General features: G+C 36.9%; 1 protein-coding gene across 2 annotated transcripts in view; it reads left to right on the forward strand.

The window, feature by feature from the left end:
* The window catches only part of RAP1B (RAP1B, member of RAS oncogene family), a 49,984-nt gene that overhangs the window by 4,369 nt on the left and 22,589 nt on the right, over nt 1–23,026 (forward strand). The window contains exon 2 of one of the 2 annotated variants that reach the window (XM_077913765.1): nt 22,646–22,707. The exons of the other annotated variant lie outside the window; for it this stretch is intronic. The gene's annotated coding sequence lies outside the window, so the exon portion shown is untranslated. The remainder of the gene's footprint in view (nt 1–22,645; nt 22,708–23,026) is intronic. 2 annotated transcript variants of the gene reach the window in all.

Below are 23,026 nucleotides of genomic sequence, written 5' to 3' on the forward strand. Positions count from 1 at the left end.
ATGTACCGGGAGCCCGATGTGGGAATCGATCCTGGGTCTCCAGGATCGTGCCCTAGGCCAAAGGCAGGCGCCAAACCGCTGCGCCACCCAGGGATCCCATATGCTCACTTTTAAATTAAGGATCCTAGGGGATCCCTGGGTGGCTGTTCAGCACCTGCCTTTGGGCCAGGGCATGATCCTGGAGTCCTGGGATCAAGTCCCACGTCGGGCTCCCTGCATGGAGCCTGCTTCTCCCTCTGCCTGTGTCTCTGCCCCTCTCTCTCTCTCTCTCTCTCTCTCTCTCTCTCTTTCATGAATAAATAAATAAAATCTTAAAAAAAGAAATCAAAACTATAAATAAATAAATTAATAAATTAATTAATTAAGAATCCTAGTCTCTTTAACCAGAGAGTAATTATCTAATGTTGTATTTTGGATTTTACATTGAGCTGGTTTCTAAAGCTTATTCTTATACTATTTTGTATTTTGTAGTTAAGCTCCTTTATATACTTTATATATTTTAAACGTATAACCAATGAGACGTTTAAATTTAAACCAGATTCTGATCTCATGGGATAATTTGCTAGGTAATCTTTTCCAGGGGTGAGGAATTGAATGTTTCTAACTCTTGTGAAAGTAGACTCAATAAAGATGTTAAAGGAAGAGAGCATTTATTTAAAGCAGTTGTAAATAATTTTGATTACATTAAATTATTGGCTTCTTGGAATCATCACTTTCACTACATTATACATTTTGCTGAGTTTTTCATTAGTTGCTTTGAATATTTATTTCAGTAGATATGTAGTTTTAATAAAATAGATTTTTTTTTTCTCACATTCAAAATTTAGCATTTCATGAGACCCCTGAGTGGTTCACTGAGCATCTGCCTTTGGCTCAGGTCATGATCCTGGGGTCCTGGGATTGAGTTTCCCCTCTGCCTGTGTCTCTCATGAATAAATAAATAAAATTTTAAGGAAAAAAAAAAAAACCTTAGCATTTTGTTAAATAACTTTATTTTGAAAATATACAGTGAACTGATAGCCCCAGTGGTGGATTACTTCTACTTGTTGTTTGCTTCTTCTTTGCCTTATAGAAAAGAAAAAGATGAAAGAAAATCTGTTTTGTCCATTTAATAGCAGTTTTTGGCAAAAGCTTCTGGAAAGGAAATGGAAAATGTTACGTAAAATCGTAAAATAAAATTCTAATTATCTGTGTCTTCTAAAACTTATATTTCTAGAGTTTATACATTGGGATATATTTTTCCAAGTCACTTTATTCTAAAACAAATTGGGAGACTTTCTGAAAGTTCTCAGTTAATGGGACTGAGGCTATCAATAAAATAAAAACTGTAAATATAAACTAACAGGCTTTGGGTGTCAAAGTGGTATGCATATTGCATCCAACTCTTACCTTGTGTTTTAAGGATACACTGAGAATAGTACTATTACTATGTAATGCTACCAAATTTATTAGCTGCTACTTTTAAGATTGAGAAGTTATGATAAACTCCTTGATAACAAAACTCAGGAATTCCCTCAGTAATCTTGAATTCTGTACTGTACAGATAATAAAGAAGATTAGGGATAAAAAAATATGTGGATCTGTTTTTTTTTCTCTTGAAATTGTGCTTCTTGAGATACTGCATTGAATATCAGAGTGGCTGAGTTTTTAAATGTTTATCTTTTGAATTTTCTCATTAAAGTGTTTCGAACAAAAAAGTATAAAGAAAAAAATTAATGTCACCTATAATCCCACCAGTACAATGAATTTTTAGGCAAAATTTGTACCTCCTTTTTGAACCTTTCCTACCTCCTTGTTTCCTCAGTGAGAACGATGGCATATACTACTTAGAGTTGTTGAGAATTAAATTGGGAAAGTATCTATAAATGATGATAAAAGAGTATACTAATGTATTCATTCTTGTTCTCTATCAAACTTTTATTTCTCTGTAGCATCACTTCTCCCAATTGAAATTATTCATTAAGGCATGAGTAAGGACTAGAAAGAATAATTGTGATTGTGAACAGCTTAACAAATTGTCTAGCTCAGGGTTTTTAAATATGCTCTAAGGAATCCTGGGGATTGCCTGGACATTTTCAGTAGTCTGCAAATACAAAACTATTTTTAAAATAATACTGAGATGTTTTTTGCCTTTTTTCACTGTGTTGACATTTGTACCAATGGTACAAAAGCAGTGGTGAGTAAAACTTCCGGCACCTTAGGGCAGATCAAGTCAGAGCACTACGCTGTATTCCTAGTCATTGTATTCTTTTTTTGTCATGCACTAAAAAAAAACTTTAACCTAAATGCACTTGATGAAGAAGTTTTTAAAAAAAAGTTTTTTTAAATCAAATCTTGGCTCTCGTACATATTATTTCAACGTAGTATGACAAAATGGAAAATATGCTTCAAACAATTTTATTGCCATATTGAGGGTATAATGGTTGTCTGTAGGAAAAGCATTTGTGTAATTATTGGAGTTGCAAGCTGAACCAGCCACTTATTTTACCTTTTTTACTTTTTTCATGAATACCTGAAAAACTATGGCTATTCAGACTCGGGTATTAGGCTGACATTTTCTTAAAAATAAACAAAATCAGCCTGTTGCTTTAAGGAAAAGATCAACACTATTTTTGGTCAGTGATAAAGTTCTAGTTTTCAAGTGAAACTGAGAATATTGGAAAATTTGTATCAGCCCCTGTGCCCTTGACAGCTTCCCAATATTTAAAAAAAAAAAAATTTTTTTTATAGTACTCGTGATGTTAATGAACACAGATTTTTATTTTTATTTAAGATTTTAAAAATTTATTTATTCATGAGAGACAGAGAGGCAGAGAACACAGGCAGAGAGTGAAGCAGGCTCCCTGTAGGGAGCCAAATGTGGGACTCTGTCTGGGTCTCCAGGTTCACGCCTTGGGCAGAAGGCAGATGCTTAACCTCTGAACCACCCAGGTGTCCCAGTGAAGCATAGTTTTTAAAAAATTATATATAATGTGTCAATTTTGAAGATCTGCATAACTTTATACAAGTATTTCTCTAGTGACCAATGCATAGTGCATAATGTTACAAAATCATGCATGCCTAAGAATTTCTTTCCTAAATTCTGGCTAGACCTATGGATTTTAATGTTAAAGCAGACCTAAAGTTTATTGGTAAGGTTTTCCATTCCAGTATATTGCAACCAGTTGTCAAGTTTTGGTGTAGAATCAGAGGAGAATATCCGGGGCTCCTGGGTGGCTCAGTCAGTTAAGCATCTGCCGTCTGCTGGGGTCATGATCCCAGAGTCCTGGGGTTGAGCCCCACATCAGGCTCCTTGTTCGCTGGGGAGCCTACTGCACCCTGTCCCTCTCCCTCTGCTTGCTGCTTCCCCGCCTTGTGCTCTCTCTGTGTCAAATAAATAAAAAAATCCGCATTTATCTGAAAAGGCTACTAAAATATTCTTTGCTGTGTGCTTATAATTCACTTTTTTGTATACTCCTTTTTCCACGCTTTGCTCTCCCTGTTTAATGTCTTTGATGTCTTTAGCTTATATTTTTGTTGGAGGGGAAGATGAGAATAGGAACCATAGATACATGTGAAGCGGTGTTTCCATGTGCTTCATCTTGAAATCTCTTATTAATATATAGTCAGTTTTAAGTTGAAATTTTTTTTAGAGAGCACAAGCAGGAGAGGCAGAGGGAGAAGGAGAGAGAATCTCAAGGAGACCATGCCAAGCATGGAGCCCTACACGGAGCTCAGTTTCATGACCTCGAGATCACAACCTAAGCTGAAACCAGGAGTCGGATGCCTAACCAACTGCACCCCGCAGGCACCTCCTAGACTGACTTTATAGTCTTCACCTTGAGCATTCCTTTGAACTTTGGATCACAGTGTAATAAATTAGGTGATTGTTATTTTTAAGCATATTTCTTGATTTTAGTACTTGTTTTGTACACCTGATAACTCATCTGTACATAGATTGTGTGTCCAAATTTTGACATAACCTTTAAATTTTTAATAGTTGGCTTTCATGATTTTAGGATATTTAGTAGCTTTCCTGTGGTAAAGCTGTGGGCTTTTCCTATCTGAAGTTTAATAATGTCTCTTGGACCTGAGTATTTGCTGTGTTGTCTACCTTTAGTTGATATTTTTAAGACAAATTATAGTGTTCTTACCTTCTAGGAGAAAGTGGTTTCTTGTTCTTGCTTGTTTGAGAACAATTGTAGCAATCCTTGTTAAACAACTATTTTGATAAACCTTCTGTCATAGGAGAGTTCCAAATTTTAAAGGATTTTTAGGGCAACCCTCATTCAGTTTCAAGTTTCAGATTATGTGAGAAGATAGGTAAGTTATAGTTTAGGTTGTACTTTGTTTCTTGGAAATTTAGTGCCAATTATTCCCCTAGAGATAATAAAATGGGTGTGTTCTGTGAAGAAAGAGTAGTGAGTCTCAGTTCTGTTTGAAGGAACAGTGTTGATGGAAGAGGCAGAGGCATGAAGTGGTTCAGAGGAGTAAGTGTAAAAGCTAACTTTGGAGTAGCTTTGAGGAGTAAGCATTATAGAACTCCTGCCTGCATGAGCTAATCCCACAGTGAAGGAGGGAATTTTAATAGGAAGCTTTAATTCTCTCTAAACAATTACCTGGTCGGCTCTTCTGAAGTAGGGAACATACTGAGATCATTTTTTATGTTCAGGATGTCCAAATTCGTCACAAGGTTGCCAGTGGCTCTTGCTTATTCAGTTTTAGTTGCTAGCTGAAAAAAAATGTAATTTCCTCTATTTAAGACTTTTTTTTACACTTAAGCTTTTTCTTCCAAGGGTCCTGTCATCTTACTCAACAAAGACAGGATGTTCAAGCTTTTAAGGACAGAAGAACATAACATTTTTTTGTTGTTTACATGAAAGTGATGATGGTGATAATAGGCAGTGGAGAGGTGGGAAGGGCAGGATGTAGAGCAGAAGAGAGTAAGGATGATGATTAAGAGGTTCTCTTTCTGATGAGCAAAGCTGTTACTGCCTTCACTTTAGAGTTCTAACAGGAATGATAAACACTTCGAAAAGCATTTGTGATGCTTTAGTGATTGATACATTTGTCTCCCAAGAAAGGGTCCTGGGTAGAAGATAAATGGTGTTATCTATGGAGATTATGGGGTTAAAGTAAAAGTTTCATCACTAAGCAATGTGAGTTGAGAACACTTTTACTCCCCAACAGACCCTTATGTGCTTTTCTCTGAACCTTGAGGTACTTAAATTGGACACTTATTTTTCTCATAAATTTTAACTGATTCCTTTGAGCATGAAGGATAAATTTGAGAAATGATGTGCTAGTTTTCAGTAGTTGCTAGACCTTTGATTCCTCCCTATTAAGGAACCTGGTTTAGTGACAATAATTTTGAACTGAGTGTCCCAGGCTTCAGTTCTCTCTCTGGTACTGGCTGTAAAACCTTGAACAAGTTGATCTCTCTCTCTCGACCTATCTTTACATAAAGCAACTTTGAGTAAATGGCTGTTTGGGTCTAAGATCCTGTGTTTCTGTGATACTACTCTTGTTTGGGCTCCTACAGGAGCTTTCTAACATGTTCTTGTCCTCCTCTATTTCAGTGGTGGACCTATTTCATCTAGGTGGACCTAGATGTTAAAAATCATCTTTTAAAAATGTAAATCAAATCATATAATACACTCCAGTCCAACCCCCCACCCCCACCCCAGTGGCTTAAAATAGAAACCAGATCCAGTTCTTGCTTACTTCACAGTTTTATTTCCTCTCCATTGTTCACTAAGCTGTACCCATATTGGACTTCTTTCTGATCTTTACCTAGCAAGCCCTTTACTGGTCTTTTTTTTTTTTTTTTAATTTTTATTTATTTATGATAGTCACACAGAGAGAGAGAGAGAGGGAGAGAGGCAGAGACACACAGTCAGAGGGAGAAGCAGGCTCCATGCACCGGGAACCCGACGTGGGACTCGATCCCGGGTCTCCAGGATCGCACCCTGGGCCAAAGGCAGGCGCTAAATCGCTGCGCCACCCAGGGATCCCCACCCTGCCCCTTACTGGTCTTTACCTAGCAAGCCCTTTACCTTCTTTTGAGATTTGGTGTTTACAGCTACTCTCCATCATGGTCTTTCCCTAGCTGTCTGCAAGTCTGCCTCAGTATCATTAGATCTCAGCTCAGATGTACATTTACAGGGAAGTTTCTCCTGATCACCTGATATAAAGGCTTTATTACCTTCATAGCTCTTTTCACAATAATTACATTTGTCCATTTATTCTCTCTTGCCCTCTAAACTATGTTTCAAGAGGGCAGAAATACAGTGTACTTGCCACCAGTCTCAAATAGCCCAATAACTGGCACAGTGCTTACCATTTTTTTTTTATTTTAATGGAAAGAATACATAAGTTCAGTGGTTTGTCTTTATCAATTAAAGTGTTATGTCTATTTCCTGCTATATTTTTTAGGGCATCTGTCTCTGGAGGACTCATTCATCTGCATGTTTTTGAGAACAATTCTCAGTTACTGTATGTTAGGATTGAGTAATTATGCACAAAAGGTTTTTAGCAAAGACATGAAAGTTAATACGAAATTTAAATAGGAGTTCAAAATAATGATTGATACCCAAATGAGTGATATAGGTGAGTGCTTTTAGAGTCAGAGGAGTAGTGAAAAGTCTTAGGCTCTAATAGTCCAAGAAGAAATTATAAATGGAGATCTGTACATGATATGAAAGGTTATGTACATTTTAGACTAATAGTGAATCAGAGTGGGCAACAATACAGAAATTAGAAAATGCAAAGTATGTTCAAAGGATTGTTTTGCTATAGTAGATGTTTATGAAATGGATTATAGGCCCATAATGCCTTACTTAGAATTCTTGGTCTCAGGTACTTTAGAATTCAGAACTTTGTGGAAAGATTTTGTTTTGAATTTTAGTAAGAATAATCACACACTTAATATTTATAAAGTGAAATATGAATAGTCACACTAAATGGGATGAATAAAAACTGTAAATAGCCTCATGATAGTGCTTAAGTGAAGTTTTGCTATATAAAAAAAGTGTGAGAAATGGATCTGAAATTGTTGGAAAGGCTGTAGTCTTTATTACTTTTTGTCTTTGGGGAGGACATCAGTCTGAAAATGTTACTTTGAAGCAATTAGCTTAGAAACAGTCTTTTCCACCAAATTCTCTTTGACACAGATTCAGAATGGAATGCACTGCTAAGGCTGACAAGTCTATAAGGGCCTGGGAAAACACCTAATTCCTTAGAGTCCAGTTAAATATTTGGAAATAGTGAAGATTCATCTTGTATATTGGGCCTGGACCATCATAGATGGTTTTTAGGGGGATCCCTGGGTGGCTCAGAGGTTGGGTGCTTGCCTTCAGCCCAGGGCATGATCCTGGAGTCCTGGGATGGAGTCCCATGTCGGGCTCCCTGCATGGAGCCTGCTTCTCCCTCTGCCTGTGTCTGCCTCTCTCCGTCTCTCTCATGAATAAATAAATAAAATCTTTTTTAAAAAATGGTTTTTAAGAATGTTTAGTGATCAAGAGCTCTTACTTCAGCCACAATTTCTTAATAGATTTATTAAGTCTTTTAAGATACTGTGTAGTTTATATCCCAGTTCATAAGGTTTCTAAGAATTCTATAATACATTTCATTTTTAAGTAAGAGTACAATACAAGATTGGAATAGGAATATTGTAGGACTAACATAGTCTAAAAATCCTTGAAGAAATCACTTATTTTTGACATATAAGGAAGTAAATATCTGAAGATACTTCTTTGAAACTCAAAATTGATTACCGAAAGTGCCTGCCCACTTTTTGTGGTTTCTCCATATGCTCTCCTTATTCTAACAGCCTAATTAACACTCAAACTTTGGTTCTCATTGCTTTTATCATTCATTTGGTATATACTAATCTCCAAGAATGCAAACATGTATATGCTGTTTTGTTGGATACTGACTTCTATTTTATAGAAATCGCCAAGACACACAAGTTCTGAAGCAATTTTTTTTTTACTTACTGACCTACTAATTATACAAGTAAGTGTTGTGTGAGAAAGCCAGATACCAGCATTATTTGGGGCTTCGAAGTGTGGTGTGCATTTTGTTTTTCTGAATGGCCTTTTTTATGTTTGATAACTGAGAGCATCTTTGAACAAACCGAACATGATGAAGTGTAAAAGGAAGAATTAAATTAGTCAAAAAAAATTCATAAGACAATTAGTTGTATAAGCCAGTGTCTGCATTAAGCAGCTAGCAAAAACTGCTGCTTAGATTGAGATACTGGAGAAAATTATGGGAAGTACCTCTGCTTCCACTGTTTTTTGTTGTTGTTGGTGGTGGTGGTGGTTAATTTTTCTCCTCTCAACTTTTGGCAGGTTTACTAGGGAATTTTCCATTAGGAATGTCCTGGCCTTGAAATTTCATTTAGAATGTAATTTAGTCATGCAAATTATGAACCCACAGTCTAAATCATGGCATTCTTATGGTTTCAGATGCATTTGGGGGCAATCATATTAAGCTTTGTCATTTAATCCTAGTTAGGAGGTTAACAGGAAAATGAAATAAAATATTTTTTGCAGTCATTTATTCCTTCTCTCATGTAAGATACTCATTCTGTTTATTTCTGAACTCAGCCTTATGTTTAAACAGATTGTAAAATTATGTTTTAAAAAATGTTCCCCCATCCTTGTGGAGGGTGGCGCTTTGTAAAATCTGAATATTTATATTAAAAGAAATATTTGTGGTATTCTTCCATTTATGAAAACAGGTGTGGTTTATTCCGAAGTCTTTACCCGTAAATTCTAGTTGACGGGCTAGAGCTAGTACAAGTGCCTCACTTCCAATTTCTTTTACTTCTGTCCTCAAACAGTTCATAAACTGTACTTAGTGTAGGATTTGAAATAAATAAAAGCAGATATTTTCTCTAATCGGGATATCTCTGGTTGTTGCAGTTATCTCATTCTGCAACCTGTTCAGAAAAAAGTATTGAGACCTTTGATTTTACTGTTAGATTCTGGAATGACAAATCAGCAAACTGGGGAAAGATAATGGCTTCATCTAGGAACAGGAAAATAGATGGTTAGCTTTCTTACCCCCAATAAGGATCATCTCTTTGAAGTGGTTGTATCTCTTTTTCTATGACTTATGGAAGTTAAGACGTTAAGAGCACAGGTTATTTAAATTACTGAAGAATCTGATTTCTAGAGACCTGAGGAACAACAGACACTGAATTTTCTTTACTAAATTGGGGGACATTATTTGGAGGCAAAATGATGAAGATGATGGTCTCTGAACCCTGACCTTTCTTTACTAGGAATATAGGTTTTAAGATCCTTAGGAACAGGGGTGTGTTATCAGAGTTTTTCAGAGGTGCTTTTAAAACCTTAATGCGCGCACGCGCGCGCACACACACACACAATCCCTACTGTGATAGATGTTACTGTGATATCACTTAGCTCTCTCAGGCTTCTGGGTCTTCAGATTTAAATTTAATCGGACTTTGAGACCTTCCTTCCCACTATTCCCAGAAGTGACTTTGTCACCTCTTTGGATATCCCATGCATGTCTCCTTCCTTCCTGTCATGCTAGGATGTGGCCCATATGGGCCAGACTGCATCTAACAGAAACATCATATCTGCCTCAAAGTGGCTTATATATAGAGGTATGGATGTGTGTGCTCACTTTTATCTTCAGAGAGACTTACTGGTGTTTGAAAAGACACAGGTCTAAATGAGTCTTGGTTAATACCTTTGCTTTGTAGGAAAAAAATGCCAGGTATTAGCTTTCCCAGCCTCCCCTTGCAGGTCAGGCACAAATACTTGAGGTAGGTCCAGCAAACAAAGGAATTTTCTAAAATAATCTGAAGAGAAACTTTGCAGAGCTCCAGTAGCATGAATCCTTTAATGTGGAACTGTTTTCTTTATTAAGTACTTCCAGAATCAGAATGGGCAAATTTAATAGATTTAGCTTCTAATGTAAAAGTACTTTACCCAGCATGCCCTTCTTTTCAGTTTTATCTATAAAGCTTGATGGGAGGGCAGCCTGGATGGCTCAGCGGTTTAGCGCTGCCTTCCGCCCAGGGCCTGATCCTGGAGACCCGGGATCGAGTCCCATGTCAGGCTCCTTGCATGGCGCCTGCTTCTCCCTCTGCCTGTGTCTCTGCTTCTCTCTCTCCTCTCTGTGTATTCTCAGAAATAAATAAATAAAATCTTTAAAAAAAAAAAAAAGCTTGATGGAGTTTTGAGGGTATGTTGGGGGCTTACCTTCTTGCCATGGGTTCAACTGATAACACTGTTTAATCATCCTCAGGAATACTTTTAAACAACAGAATCTGTTGGCTAAGTGCATAATGAATGAATATGGAGTGAATGAATGAATAGTGTAAAAATGAGCAACATCAACTGTGCCAGAACCCAAATCATTGTTTTTGGTAGACAGTCTTCAGCATTCAGGCAAACTATTCTCAGTGATTCTTCTTGGGTTGCCCCGGGAAGGGGGGTAAGGGGGTGTTACCTATTTTGCAGCTAATCATCTTTGTAAAACTATCAGACAACAATGCCAGTTATTTAAGATCAAAGTATTCTATATCAGAAGTTTTCTAATGTTTTTAGAGTTAAAACCCTATTACTCCTTCCCCTAAACCACAGTAGTCATTGATAAATGAGAGCTGTACTCTTTCCCTTTGGAACCAGAGTTGGTCTCAGAATCATTCTCAACACTACTCCAGGTAGCCATTTATATTTTGCATTGGTGTTTGAGCTAAAACCCATTTGCTACCAGTGAATAAATAGTCAAGATCTATCCTTATTTCTTCCAGGCTCTAGGCTATAGGATAGGTATCAACGGAGTTTTTCTATAAAGGGCCAAATTAAAAACTTTTAGCCTTTGAGGACCGGTCTCTGTCAGTGCTGCCAGAACAACCGTAAACGATACGCAGTTGCATGGCAGTGTTCCAACAAAACTTTAATTACAAAAAAATGGCAGTAAATAGGATTTGGCCTGAGGTCTGGAGTTTGCCAGCCCCTCCTCTAGGGCAAGAAACTGGTTTTGATTCATTCAGCAAATAATTAGCTTCTATTTTCCAACTGTGTTAAGTGCTGGTTATGCAGCAATTGACTTTACACTTAGATCTCTCACCATGAGATATTTGTCTTTTTTTTTTTTTTTTTAAGAGAGAAAGAGCAAGGAGGGGGGTATGCCAAGGAAGAGAGAGAAGAGAAAAAAAAAAATTTTTAAGATTTTATTTATTTATTCATGAGAGACACACAGAGAGGCAGAGATATAGGCTGAGGGAGAACCAGGCTCCCTGCGGGGAGCCCGATATGGGACTCGATCCCAGGACCCCAGGATCATGCCCTGAGCCAAAGGCAGACACTCAGCCGCTGAGCCATCCAGGCGTCCCTAGAAGAGAAAATCTTAAGCAGGCTCCATGCCCAGTGTGGAGGCTGATGTGGGGCTCAATCTCATAACCCTGAGATCATGACCTAATCCAAAATCAAGAGTTCGATGTTTAACTGACTGAGCCACCCAAGCCCCTGAGATATTTAAGTTTAACTGAGTATTTTTTATGCATGTGGACAGATCCAAAGCAGGTTTTTGAGGAATAGTATGGCCTACCCCATAAATCTGCCTCATTTGTCTATAAAAGTGAAATCTTAGGCAAATATGCTAAGTGATGCCATGTTGTGTGGTAGTGGTATTAACTAAAAGTAATCTTAGTATACTTTGGATATCACATGCTGTGATACCAAAGTTAACATTCTGTGACAAAAAATAGAGAGCTTTGATGTATGCATGTGGTATCTGCACTGTTTGTCCATAGGAGGTACACAGTATTCATACAGTCTTGTAGAAAAAAAAAATACTGAAATTACTGATTGTCTTAACTATATTTTGTCAGTCTCTTGCCATTTCTTCCTCTCTGCAGTATCGTTTCTGATTTTAGTTTTCATCATCTCATTATGGGTTTTTGTTGCAAACTGGTGCATTTTTTTAAAAGATTTATTTATTTTAGTGGGGGGCACGGAATAGAAGGAGGAGAGAATCTTAAGCAGACCCCCGCTGGGCATGGAGCTGATGCAGGACTGAATCCCACTACCTGAGATCGCGTCCTAAGCTGAAATCAAGAGTTGATTGCTTAACTGAGCCACACGGGCGCCCCCCAAACTGATGTATTTTAAAAGTAGGCCATATATTAATCGTATTTTAGTAAATTGCTTAACATTTCTAGATGTACTGTTCTGGCTTCTGTTAGAACTATTTTTGTTCATTTAAAAAGTACCTTTAGTTTTCTCTGTATCCGTATGTTTCTCTTCAAAACTTCCAGTACTGTTGCTTATAAAATGAGACTAGGAAAAAAAAAATGAGACTAGGTTCTTGACCAGTACACTCAGATCTGTGTTATGTTGACTGTAGACACTCTTGCTGTTTTTATTTTCCTATTTGTACTGAGATCCGCTCATACTGTGCTTTCTATAGTAGTCTAATCATATTCTTTTATTTTGCTGCCTTCTGCGCCTTTGCTTTCACTTTCCTTTTCTCTAGTGTATACTTTTCTATTGAAATGCTGTGCCTTTTGTTCATTGCCACCTTCTTCATATATATGTTTCTGACCTCTCCAAATTTTCATTTTTTGTGTTTCTCATCTTTTCCATATTATCTCATCTTTCCTACAAAATTGTAAGCTTCCTGAAAACAAGTGTATTTTGTTCATCTTTGTAACCTTCATAGTGACTTGCACTTAAGGCATATTCAAATACTAATTAGATGAAAAGTACTCCTAATTAAGCAAGGGACAGTGTTTCTTCATGAGAAATGTCCTTAGACTTGTATCCAAATGAGAAAACTCATGTCAAAATATACTATAAATTGTAAATGCTATACAAATAATGTCTGTTACCCTTAAACAACTTGGCTCTTACATTTTTTAGTGTCCCACACAGTTTGGTTTTTTAATTTCTGTATTTTCTTTCAGAGAAGAGTATGATTCTATTCTGTTGAGGAAAAAGACCAAAAACTATGTAGTACCCCAAAGTGTTTGCAAGATGTTTTTTAAGCCTTTGCAGTTTAGTATCTTTAAAATTATGAAACACAAGAGGAAGCAAATTCCTATTAAGATGTATTCCTCCTAAGATGAGCAGTCATCTTGAGTTGCTCAGTACTGAGGATTTCCTGATACAGAAGAGTTACAGTGCTAAAACCAGGACTATGGGTTACCCTGATTCCACCTTATGATGTAGCCATCTCCTTTGCATGTCACTGTGTTCACGCAGTTTTAAGTATAATAAATACCAGGAAACTGGGTGATTGGTTTGGTGGGAGGAGGGTGTTGGACGCATTTTGGCTTTTATTTATCAAGTTTCTGACTATTGTTTTGGACATTTTTAAATATTCAAATGAAAATACAAAAGTGCATTTGATTAATTGGTCTATTTAGGAATGTATTTGTGTATGACATATCATTGGTGACCTTATCAAAAGGTGATGCTACTCAACTTTCTAATTTAAAATTGCATAATCTGTCAGATGATTAATGCTTTATTTAAATGTACCTTATTAGATAAAGTCAAGTCTGAGGTGGCCTGAAATTTTCCTCTTAGCTCCCTGTACCTTGGTTTAAGCTTTACTCATAGATTTGCATTGCAGGTACCATGTTTCTAAAGAAATGTCTATCTAGGATAGTCTGTGTCTAGTCCTTTCTTGCTGAAATTAGCTTTTGTATGTGCTCATGTATATAAATCAGGGAAGTCCATGGTTGAAAACTCTAATGACAGGTATATAACTTAAAGTTGCTAAAATAACCCTTGCAAGTTTTTAAAAATATTTATTTGAGAGGGAACACTTGCATGTAAGCATTAGTGGAGGAGATAGGGGAGAGGCAGAAACAGACTGCCCGCTGAGCAGGGAGCCCAAATCAGGGCTTGATCCCAGGACCCCCAGATCACAACCTGAGCTGAAAGCACATGCTTAACCAACTGAGCCACCCAGGTGCCCCCATCCTTGCAAGTTTTATCAGCAGTTAAGCCATAGTGGCTTCACTATTCTGGGATATACATTATGTCTATGGTATTGTTGGAAAAGAGCTATTAAAAATACTGCTACTCTATACCAAAAAGGACATTAATGACCTGGATCCTTCCCTCTTCCTCCTCTCCTAGTTTTGTTTTGTTTTGAGTTCCTCCCAATTTGTAATGACTAAATTTTAACTGTACCTCTTGGGGCTATGTGGAATAATAATAGCATCCTTAATTTGAATAGTCTTTGGCTAAAATGGGCTCTTCTGGAATGGTTTGCTTGGTGGTTATCCTCTTGTTATTTTTCTTGTTTTAAGAATGTGACTAGAATCCTTTGATGTTATTTTAGCTTTTTGTGGTTCTTTTTGACAGCTTATATGATGGACTGCATTGTTGTAGAAAAATTACTTGTGCCTTTAAAGCAAATGTATCCAATGTTATATTCCTATTTAGAAATGTAAAGATCAAATTTGGATTATGAAAAGGCTTTAGGGCAGCCCTGGTGGCTTGGCGGTTTAGCGCCGCCTTCGGCCCAGGGGGTGATCCTGGAGACCCAGGATCGAGTCCTACATCAGGCTCCCCACAGGGAGCCTGCTTCTCCCTCTGCCCCCCCCTTTTCTCTGTGTGTCTCTAATAAATAAATAAAATCTTTAAAATTAAAAAAAAAAGGCTTTAGAAGACAAGAAAATGGAAAAACTTAGGTTGAAGTTGAAAAAGAATTATGTTCTTTTCACAAAAGGAGGAGGAAATCTATACTTTGTTTATAGTAATTCTGGTTTGATTTTTAGCAGATAAATTTTCTTTTAAATTAGATCTTGGGACGCCTGGGTGGCTCATCGGTTGAGCGCCTGCTTTCAGCTCGGGTTGAGATCCTGTAATTCCGGGATCGAGTCCCACATCAGGCTCCCTGCATGGAGCCTGCTTCTCCCTCTGCCTATGTCTCTTGTCTCTGCCCCCCCCCCCCCCATAAATAAATAAATAAAATATTTTTTTTTAAAATGAAAGAATGTGAAGTAAACACTGGCAGTAGTGTCACCATAGCAGTAGTTATTTATTTCTTAAAGAAATGAGAAAATAAGATATGATAGTTACTGCCCTGTTTGCTTGCAATAGGCTTCAGATAAAGAGAAAAGGGAGCGAGTCTAAAGAAACTGTGTGGCACTTTGTGGGCAAATGATTTTTATATGTTATGGTTTATTGTACGATACAAATGAGTCACCAGATTTTGCCCTGAGATACTCATTAAGCCTAGAAAAATTTTTGGTTTTGTATAGTATTAATTTTTTTCCATTCATATTTCTGTTTCTCATAAATTGACAAACCTCCATCAAAGCTCATTTGATAAAGCCTTAACAACTAAAACTATAAATCTTAAAATTGAGATTTGTAATCATCTAAATAAATTACATATTTCAAATTAATAAGCCAGGAATATTGAGTGGAACAAATTGCACATGGTACATTTATAATCTTGCTAAACAAATCAGTGTTCTGTTTTATGCCTGAAGCCTTTTGAATACAGAGATTCTTTCTAATCTCTTTAGGAATAAAGACGCTACTACCATGTCCATACTATTGTCAGTTGTCAGCTTTTACTCTGCTGTCTTTGAGACCTATTGCCAAAGATAAAAAGTACTTACTGAACCGAGTCTGTTCCTCTTTAGCTCCCAGTCTGGCTTAATGGCCTCACTATCCAGGTTTGATCATTCTGCGTCCAATTTTTCTTTCCTCACCCATCTGGCCAGTCACCGTGTTCTCTTGATTTCATCTGTCACTGTCCTAACCTAGATCACCATCTCTAACCTGTGGTAACCTCTTACTGAATTCTCAGAATTCAGAAAACAAATATTCAATTGCTGTGATCTTTCTAACAGATACATTCATGTCATTTCCCAACTTGAAAACTTTTTGTGTCTCAGTTTTTGTAGAATACAGGTTAAACTCTTTAAGAGGGTCCCTTACGTCTTCCATCTGTTCCCCCTCTACTCCCATGTGCTCATAATCCTTTTCCCCAGAGTGCCCACATTTCTCAGTGAACTCCTCTATTTCTTTAAAATATCCATTGGTCTGGCTTAAATATCCACTTAGTGAAGCTTTGCTTGACATATCCTTATAGGGAGAGAATTCTCTTCTGTGTACACATAGCACTTTGTTCTGTAGACTCTGCTTGATTGTGAAGTAACAGCGCAAACACTACATTTTAATGTTCTAAACTAACAGATCTTCTGGGATATTAAGGCCACTAAAATATAGTTATCTTGTTTTGTTTCAAAATTTTTTTTAAAGGTTTTATTTATTTAATCGAGAGAGAGAGAGACAGAGGCAGAGGGAGAAGCAGGCTCCATGCAGGGAGCCTGATGTGGGACTCAATCCCTGGTCTCCAGGATCACGCCCTGGGTTGTAGGCGGTGCTAAACTGCTGAGCCACCGGGCTGCCCTTGTTTCAAATTTCTAGTGTGCCCTACCTCTTTGTCTTCATAGTTAAGACTAAAATCTTTCTAATCTGGTCATTGAAATTCAAGTGTATGACCAATTAATATTTTCCTTCATATTTGCCTCCTATATCCCACCACACCTTTTCCTTTTTGGAAATAGTGAGGGTCCTTACAAAGTAATAAAGTAGAGAGAATGCAATTGATTCCAGAGATGCCAAAGTAGAATGGATCAGACGTGGTACTGGCATGGAGAAGAGAGAAATGTTGATGACAACCCTCCCAGGTATACAAGTTCTGTAGTATACTGTGCATTTGAGGTCCATCCTGTAGGTGCTTCAAGTTTTGAGCACTATAAATAGATGGAGTTTAAAAATATCAAGTAACATTGCTTACTATGTGTTAGGCATTTTGTTAAACATTTTGCATGGGATAAGTTATTTTATTTGAATTTTAAAAACTTTACATAGATACTGTTACTCTCATTTTTGGATGAGAGAATGAGGCACAGAGAGGTTAAATAACATGACCAGGATCACTTAGCTAATGGTTAGAACTGGCATTCCAGGAAATCAGATTAAAGCCCGTGCTCTTAATTCTTATATTTTCCTATTTTATCATTTTTTCAATTTAAAATATAGTTAAATAAGGCGTGTATGTGTCAGATTCTAACATATATAGCAAATAGTAAAGTTTATCTCCATACTCCTATCCACGTTTATCTAAATTATGTTTGGAAGACACAGCAGATCTTTGAGTCACTGTGTACATCTAGAACACTTATTGCTAGATATGATGAGAAGAAAAAAAATGTGACAGGTTAATTCTTAGGGCATGTCCAAAGAACTCTTGGGAGCAGGAGAGAATTCTACATGAATCCCAACCTATTGGGAGAGATCTGATAGAACTAATAGGTCATTTTGAGCCAACATGATTTCTTCTTATTTTCTAAACATGTTGGACTCTCCATTTTTTTTTGTAACTTAGCTACTAGGCTCATCTCTTGGTTTGGCTGAGAAATCTAAGAAACAGATTCTTCTGCATTTGTCATATTGCTGGTAAATTGTGCTATAATTTTTCAGAGATACGATCAAGTCCTAAACTGAAAGGTAATAACTTCAGTAATGAAACTAGAAAACATGACCTTAAGTTGCATGTTCTAGTATATGTTGGAATAAGCTTTATTTACTGGAAATATTAATCCATGAAAAGGGCAAAGGAAGAATTTTTTCCTACTTGAGGTATTATGAATACAGCCAAAGTAGAGAAAATGCTGTGAACAATTTGATGGCCTACAAATTCTACACCTGATTTAGAAATCTAGTTCACAAAGAAGACCTTTCTTAGAATATAAGATTGGAAGCATTTCCCGTTTGTCCTCTATGAGAGACACAGACAACTCAGAAAGTAAATATTATTAGTAATGTTCATTTTAACAGCTTTTTATTTTGTAGTTCTTTGTTAGTTTTATTTTTAAAAGAGAGTATCAGAGGTAGTGTTTGGACCCCCCAAAATAATGTTTAAATCTGCTCAGAGGTTTGAATTCTATCATTGTGTCCAATAGATTAGTACCAGGTCCTCTGACATTTTAATTAGTTAATTTTATTTGGGAGGGCAATGAGAACATGGTAATCCTCTTCAGCTGCTAAAATACTACTTTGGGAGTTGGAGGTGGAAAGGAGAAATCAAATACCGTCTCTTCCAGAAAGTGTTCAGTGGGAGAAGTAATGTCACTTGACTCCAAGAACCAGTAGTTAAGTTTTTTTACTTAGTCCTTTATTTATAATTTAAAACCACAGAATTTCAAAAATGGATGGTTGGTGGTGGGTGTTGTAGCAAAATAACTTGAAGATAGAATTGCTTAAATTACTATTGTTTTGTTGGAAAATTTCTAATTTGACTATAGCTATTTGGAGACCCTCTGACATATTTTAATGGGAAGGAATTATGCTTTTTAAATATTACCACTTTTCAAGAATTTGATTCTTAACCTTTTTACATTTATTAATGAGATTGAATAAAAAAATAAACCAGATTATGAGGTTGAGAGCAGGTGTCTCTGGAACCCAAAAGTTGCTATTTTTAATATTTCTTTCCTGCTCCAGAGCAGTTTCTTTTCCACTGGAATTATATTCCTACAGGGCAGTATAAGAACTAATTTTTTTTTTCAAGATTTGTATAGTTCATTTTCAATTGGGATTCTTGGCATTTGTCAGTAATTGATATCAACTTAAGTGGCAATTTATATACAAAAGGTACCTTGTTTGTGGTCTTTGACAGATCTAAATAGTTCTTTCCTTTACTAGAATTGAATTATTAGTCTTTAGTCATTTCTTGACTTAACAAACATTTCTAGACCAAATTGGGGACAAAATACAAAGGGGCTACTGTGCATCTGGTTGGTGATAGTAATAATATTTAAAACTTTTAAAGACGATATACATTCTTATTCAATCTGTCCACTAAGTCTGTGAAATTGATATTATCATTGTCTATATTTTACAACTAAGGCACAAGCCTAGAATAAGTGACTACCCTCTGGTAAATTACATAGGTAGTCCGTTCTTGGATTCCCTTATCTCCAGAATCCATGTTCTACAACCCTGGTCAAAAGAGGACCTTGTATCCATACCCTAATCTAAAATTAGTTCAAAAGAAGACCTTAATTGCACAAAACATGTTGAACTAGCATGCCAGAACTAAGAAGAAAATACGGAAAGCCTTTGCATCTTGCCTTGGTTGAGTGCCCAGCAGTATCGGTAGATTTTCCCAGTTGAGAGCAGCCTATGACTGTGTAGAGACTGTCCTGTATTTTTTTCAGTCCCTTTATTTTAGTTTTATCTATTTTTTTGAAAGGTAAGAATTCTAAAATGTCAGTAATATCAAACTGCCATTATGAAATAGGGACAGAATATTTACATTATCATTAAATGTTAGAGGCAACGTAGAATTCTACCTTTTTTTTTTTTACAATAATAAAGATGAGGGAATATAATATTGAGATACTTTTAAAAGTTCTGTCCCTATATAATTCTTCAAGACCCAAGTATATGTAATGATAACATTTTGGAATTGAAAGGGACCTTGAGTACATTTAGTCCAGCAATAGATAACTAGTGACCCAGAGTCTAAATATCCATACCTTAAATAGATTTTATTGGTTTTCTCAATATTCACAATTTTTTTTAAAGATTTTATTTATTTATTCATGAGAGACACAGAGAGAGACGTAGGCAGAGGGAGAAGCAGGCTCCATGCAAGGAGCCTGATGTGGGACCCCATCCCGGGACTCTCCAGGATCACTCCCTGGGCTAAAGGCAGACGCTTAACCACTGAGCCACCCAGGCGTCCCAATAGTCACAATTTGTAGAATTTGAATGACTTTAGCTGTATAAGCATTCACTCCACTTGGGCACAATTCACACCATTCCCTAATATTAACTAACAACCTTTCTGCTTCAGACATTTAGGTGCCTACCTGGCTAATATGAGGCAACTCTGTTCAGTGCTTCCCTCTTCCCTTATTTTCCAAATAAAGAAACTGGAAATTGAAAATAAAGTGGCTTATCTCATACCGTATAATGTTTTTAATAGAGCCAAGCTTCGTAATCTTAAGATAATATTCCTTTCTACAGTTCATTGTATCCTGCCCCCTAGAATACAAGATCGTATATGATCAAGTGCTGAAGAATTTGGTGTAGGTTTTCAGAGAGAAGAACTATTATTGTGGGCTGAGACAATTCAAGAATACTTCAGAAATCTTTCCTTAACACTGCTCTCTTTAGAATTGCATTCTAAGTATTTGCTAGTCAGGAACATTCTATCCTGATCTATGTAGTATTTTTGCTGCATAATGGGAGCAGTGCAGGAGAGGGGATCATGAATATCTTCCTGTATAGAGCTGGCAAAGGAAATCACCGAGGGACATTTTGTATATATTGAATAATGGTACCTCATGAAACCAACTACATTTAGATTGCTCCAGAAATCCCATTTTTGCCCCTGTAAGCAGCAGCAGAAGGACCATTGTAGCCATGAACTCTCCACTGGATTCTAGACAGATCTCTAGGGCTTTCCCAAATCGAAATTTAACTTTAGCTATAAATTATTTGGCCTATTACCCTACCAGAGAAATTGATTTGAAAATAGTAAACAGAATAAAGCCAAATGATAGAAACTTTTGTTGAAAACACAAGATCAATCTATTGAAAGGGCTCTTTGGGTACTGAGCTATATAGTTGATTCCTGAACAGTGAAAGGATTAAGGGTGTTGACTCCTGCTCAGTCAAGTCTGCATATAGCTTTACTCCCCTAAAACTTTACTAATAGCCTACTATTGGCTAGAAGCTTTATTGATAAGATAAACAGTTGATTAACACATATTATATATGTCATATATGGTGTATACTGTATTATTAGAATTAAATAGCTAGAGAAAAATCTTAAGATCATAAGAGAAGAGAAAATAAATTTATTTTTAAATCTGCCTATAAGTGGATCCATGCAGCTCAAACCTGTGTTATTCAAGGGTCACCTTTATAGTACTTTCATCTTAACAGAAGTTCTTTTTTTTTTTTTTTATCTTTATTTTTTTTAATTTTTATTTATTTATGATAGTCACAGAGAGAGAGAGAGAGAGAGAGGCAGAGACACAGGCAGAGGGAGAAGCAGGCTCCAGGCACTGGGAGCCCGACGTGGGATTCGATCCAGGGTCTCCAGGATCGCGCCCTGGGCCAAAGGCAGGCGCCAAACCGCTGCGCCACCCAGGGATCCCTTAACAGAAGTTCTTTATAACATCCTGTATAAGATGATCCCTCCATTCCCACACTATCGCCCTTACCTTACTTTATTTTTTTCTACACAGTGCTTATATCACTTCTAATGTGTTTTATATTGATTTTATTTGTGTCTCCCCATACCCCCATTGTAAATTCTCAGGACATAGTCTTTTGTTCATTGCTTCATTCCCATTGAGTAGAGCATACCTAAAGTGTTGTAGGCACTCATTATATATTGATGTTGAATAGTAAATATAGAAATCTTTTTAAAAGATTTTTTTTTTAATTTTTAATTTATTTATGATAGGCACACAGTGAGAGAGAGAGAGGCAGAGACACAGGCAGAGGGAGAAGCAGGCTCCATGCACCGGGAGCCCGACCCGACGTGGGACTCGATCCCGGGTCTCCAGGATTACGCCCTGGGCCAAAGGCAGACGCCAAACCGCTGCGCCACCCAGGGATCCCAATATTTTATTTATTTATTCATGAGAGACACATAGAGAGGGGCAGAGACACAGGCAGAGGGAGAAGGAGGCTCCCTGCAGGGAGCCCGATGTGGACTCGATCCCAGGACCCTGGAATCACGCCCTGAGCCGAAGGCAGATGCTCAACCACTGAGGCACTCAGACGCATCCCATATTATAGTAATCTTGGTATGAGTTATCATTTCTTGGATTTTCTTTTTTATTTTTTGGGTACTAGCACAACTCTTGGACCAGAATAGGTCTTCAGTAAATGTTAACACCAAGTAAAAGCCAAGAGTTGTCTTCTGTTTGCTTAATTATGGTATAGTTAACAGTGTTAAATTAGTTTCAGGTGTCCATTATAGTAACTGAGCAGTTCCATATTATTAGTCAGTGCTCATCAAGATACGTGTACTCTTCATCTCCTTCACAAAGAATATGGAAACACTAATTGAAGGGACATACACACTCCTAGATATACTGCAGCATTGTATATATAATGTATGCATTATATATACAGTAGCTGAACCACAGAAGCAGCCCAAGTATCCCATCAATAGATAAGTGGATAAAGAATATGGGGTGTATGTGTGTGTGTGAGCTTTTTAAAAAATACATCTGTTTATCATTTTTTAATGCTTTTTTTATTTCCCCAGTGATTTTTAAAATTACGCTTCTGGTTTATAATTAGGATCAGTAATATTTGAAGTTGGGTCTGCCTTAGGTCTTATTATTGAAAAATATATGTAATACAGAATGGTAGATAATCAAGTCACTTGCTTTTTGGTATATATTTTTATATAGTGAATACATTTAGAGTAAAGCTACTGAATTTTTATTTTTGCTTACCCCTAAGTCTCTTCAGAATTTTCTTAGAATCATTATAGCATCCGTTTTTGTTTTGTATTTTTGTGAAAACTGCAATTTATTTCTGATTGATGAAATAATATCTTGATATATTTACTGAACTTAAGTGTAGACCATGATTGCATCTTTCCTCAGCTTTCATTTCAAGCAATTATGAAGCAGCCCATGAAACCTGACTTGGCAAAGAATCCTAGGAGGTTTTGTTTTTTGTCCTTCCATGTCTTTGCTATGCTTTTCTTTGAGACTAAAAGTAAACAATTTCTGGGGATCCCTCTGTGTCTCAGCGGTTTGGCGCCTGCCTTTGGCCCAGGGCGCGATCCTGGAAACCTGGGATCAAGTCCCACTTCGGGCTCCCGGCATGGAGCCTGGTTCTCCCTCTGCCTGTGTCTCTGCCCCTCTCTCTCTCTCTCTCTGTCTGTCTATCATAAATAAATGAAAATTTAAATTAAAAAGAAAGCAAACAACTTCTTAAATTGAAAAAAAAGTAAATGGAGGAAATTGTAGAAGGTAATAATA

The sequence above is a fragment of the Canis aureus genome, chromosome 11 (assembly GCF_053574225.1).
Source record: "Canis aureus isolate CA01 chromosome 11, VMU_Caureus_v.1.0, whole genome shotgun sequence".
In the NCBI taxonomy this organism is placed as follows: domain Eukaryota; kingdom Metazoa; phylum Chordata; class Mammalia; order Carnivora; family Canidae; genus Canis; species Canis aureus.